Source organism: Trichechus manatus, unplaced genomic scaffold, assembly GCF_000243295.1.
Source record: "Trichechus manatus latirostris isolate Lorelei unplaced genomic scaffold, TriManLat1.0 scaffold00209, whole genome shotgun sequence".
NCBI lineage: Eukaryota > Metazoa > Chordata > Mammalia > Sirenia > Trichechidae > Trichechus > Trichechus manatus.
This window is the reverse complement of record NW_004444145.1, coordinates 1,515,663-1,519,557: the sequence shown is the minus strand read 5'-3', so window position 1 is coordinate 1,519,557 and position 3,895 is coordinate 1,515,663.

Genomic DNA, 3,895 nt, shown 5'->3' with positions numbered 1-3,895 from the left:
CCCATTGGACCCTTCACCCTTCAGCTGGCCGTCCTTGTCGCTCTCCCACTGAGTGGCTCCACCACCCACCCAGGTGTCCAGGCCAAAACCTGGGAGTCATTCACATACCCCCTTCTTCCTCCACCCAAACCCAGTGGGTGCCCAGGTTCCTGGTTGTGCTTTCTCATATCTGACACCTCTTCCCCCGGCCCAGTTCAGCCCTTACCATCTCTCCCAGGATTACTGCATCAGCCTCCTCTCTGGGCTCTCAGACTACATTCATGCCCCTCCATACCACTCTCATCCACACCATGGTGATCCTTCTAAAATGCGAAGCTGATCTCGTCATTCTTCTGCTCAGATCCCTTCAATGGCTCCCCATTGTCTCAGATCAAGTGGGAATATCCAAGTCTAACATGCGAAGACAGCTCCCTCTCACTGCCCACCCTACTCCTCCTTACTCCTGCCAGGCCAAATATTTATAGTTCCCCCAAATGAGCTTCAGAGCCCTATGTACTTGGACTTTGGAATGCCTCTGCCTCTCTTTCAAGAACTTACAAAAGTCCAGTTCTCTGAAACCTGCCCTGATTTTCTTCTCCAGCAAAATCAGGGCAGCCTTCATAGAGGAGTTGGGCTTGAGCAAAGTCGGAGGGCATTTCTGGCCTTGGCCTCCTCACTGCCACCATCGCTGCAGTACAGACTTCCACCTTGCCCAGCATAAAGGGGGCATTCCATAAATGCCCACTGAATGAAGGAATGTGGCTGTGTGGGCAGTGCTGGGGTAGATCCTCCCTTGTACAGTAGCCTCCCTACCTGGTGCTCACCCAGGGTAACTCAAGAGCACCTCCCTAGCCCTCCTCTCAGTAGAGGGTTGGTGGACAGACACTGGCCTTGTACTCAGTGACCAAGGTAGGACTCCCACCTAGATGTTTACTTTTGCACCAGTCTCTACATCTCACCTAGTCTCGGTTTCTGCATCTGTAAAACAGGTACCAAGCAGCAGTAGTATCTGTTGAGAGCTTTTGATAAAACAATACAAGCAAAAATATTTTGACTACATTGTCGTGTATACTGCACCCCTGACCAGTTGCTTAACTTCTGTGACCTGTTTCACCATGTATAAAATAGAATGATAATTTCTACTTCCCTGAGTGTTGTTAGGAGTGAATGTACCGGTAGGTAGGAGAGTGCCTCTGAGTCAGAAAAAGTTTATGAGGACTAGCTGGGTGGAGGGGTCCTGGTTGCTGAGGCAGCTCCTGCTCTGAGAACATGAAGTGCAGCGATAGCCCCGTCCCCAGCTAGCCTGAAGCAGAGCCTCCTAGGGCCCTGCCTGGCCTGGGACAAGGTCCTTCACTCCCTGAGGCCAAGTGGGCATTGGCCAGGTCTTGCTCCAGCCCTGGATTTGCCTGCCCCAGCCAGCATCTTCCCAGACCCAGCCAGTCCTGGGCTCTAGTGCCAAGCCTGGAGCTCACTCATGCTCACAAACCTTTTGCCAAGGCCCCACACCTGGCTGCCTACAGCTGCCTGTCAGGTGGCTGTGCTGCTCCTATCTTCCAGAGGTGTGTTTCTGGTCTCCCCAGACTGACTGACGGATGTGTGTGTGTGTGTGGGGGGGGGGGGCGCGTGTACAGGTCTTTGTGAGCCCACGGATCCATGCAGAAAATGGAAGAAAACACCAAGGAGCACAGCGCCCTCTGCTGGCCACACATCCCCAACCACTCGCAACTTGTAAGTCCAAAGCCCAAGTCGGACTCTGCACGCTGGTCGGGCAGATCTCACCCACAGGAAATTCAAGGCCTCTAACGCTCTCTGACTGGGTGCCCCACATGCCCGCGAGGGTCTGTACCCCCTGGGCCCACTATTCGGCCCGTAAGAGAAAGGAACGCAAGTTGCCGGGCCAGTTTCCCAGTCATCGCTGTGTCTGTACCAGTCTCCTGGAGACGGGGGCTCCCTCTCTCCTGCACTCCCTCTGAGATAGTGGGGGTGGGGGCAGACTGGGTGTAGGCGGTTTCCTGGTGGCCCCAGGGCACCCAGGCCTGAAAGATTCCCTGTGTCCTACACCCCCACCCCATTTCCGCCTCCTCAGCTGGCTCGAGCCCAGACCCAGGCAGGACTTGTGAAAGACGAAGCACAGCAGCTACAGATTCAGCGGACGAGATCCACCCCCTGCTGGCCGGAGCTGGCAGTTGCAGCCCGTCTCCTCACCAGCTCTGGAGGAGCATGAGGGAGAGGGGTGAGGCAGCTCCGTTTCTGGGGACCTGCGGTTCTCACACAGTCTATTATTTGGTGTTAACTAAGCTTATAAGGGTAGGAGCCCTGGAGGCGGGATAGTTAAGTGCTCGGCTGCTAACCAAAAGGTCAGCGCTTCAAGCCCAGGTGCTCTGCATGAGATCTGCTCCCATAAAGATTACAGCCTAGAAAACCCTATGGGGCAGTTCTACTTGGCATATAGGGCCACTATGAGTTGGAATCAACTCAAAGGCAAACAACAAGCATAGGAGGCAGGGCAGGAGCAGTTGCAGCTCCCATATGCAGATGTCTACAACAAAGTTTTTTGGAATCTCTGGGTGGTGCAAACGGCTCAGCTGCTAATTGAAAGGTTGGAGGTTCAAGTCCCAGGGGCGGATTATCCAATAAGGAAGGGAAACGTGATGCTTACCAGATCATCTATAGTGAACACTTTCACATGTTTTCAACCACATCAAAGATTTTGCTTCTAGGTATGTCTCATCTCTGTCTCTCCCAACCCCACAGCAGCTTTCTACAGAATCAAAGCCTCTTTTCAAATTTACAGTCCTGACAGGGATGGATGACCCAGTAGGCAAGGTAAACACAGGCTTATTTATGCTTACTTACTAAAATCTGTAGTGAACAATTTCACATGGGTTTCACCACATCAAAGATGTGGGAAATTGTTCACTAAAATCAGTAAGTAAGCACAAGTAAGCCTGTGCTTACCTTGCTTATTGGAGGATCCACCCCTGTGTCCACCCAGAGGCACTTAGGAAGAAAAGCCTGGCAGTATACTTCTAAAAAAAAATCAGCCATTGAAAACCCTGTGGAGCACAGGACACATGGTGCTGCCGTGAACTGGAATTGACTCGATGACACCCCTGGCCCCTGGACTGACCCTCACCAACCAGGGTCTGTAGCTTCTCCTACCCCTCCCATCTCCTGGCCCTTACTGGCCCCTGCTTTTCTGAGGCAAAACTGAAGACCTGAGAGAGAGGAAATATGGGGAAGCACAGGTTCAAAGAGGCTCAGAGCAGGGGTAGGGTGTGGCTGAGGTCCCTGATGAGGTGTGTGCATGGGATGGTTTCTTTTCACACTAGTTTAGTGAACACTTACTCTGAGGTACCTGGCCCTGTTTGTGCGAGCATTTTATTTACATCCCTTATCTCATTTTATCCTCACAACGACCTATGAGGTAGGTAAAATTTTTACATTTTACAGGTGAAGCAACTAAAGCTCAGAGAACTTACATATGTTACCCAAAGTTGCACATCAAGATTTGAACTTGGGTTACATGACTCCAAGCCAGACTCCTTAATTATGATTTTGTGTTGTGTCCTGAGCTGCTCATTTGCAGGACCCGGAGTCTTAGACTCCCAGGGAGCTAACCTGTCTCAGGCACTAAATTCTCTGATCTCCTCTGATCGCCAAAACAATGGTGAAGGAAGCTTTTTTTGTGTGTGTGAGAGAGAGAAACATTTAAATTCCTGTTTTACAGATGAAGAGACGGAGGATCAGAGAGTTTAAGGAGGTTGTCTAAGGAGTGTCAGTAGCAATGGAACAAAGAGAAGGGAAGGACAGAGCTCCAGGCTTAGAGGGGAGACAGTGGGAACACTGATGGGCAGAGGCAGGAGAGAAGGAACTCAGAAAAGGGCTGGGCCAGGCATGGCGTGTGGGGGGGGGG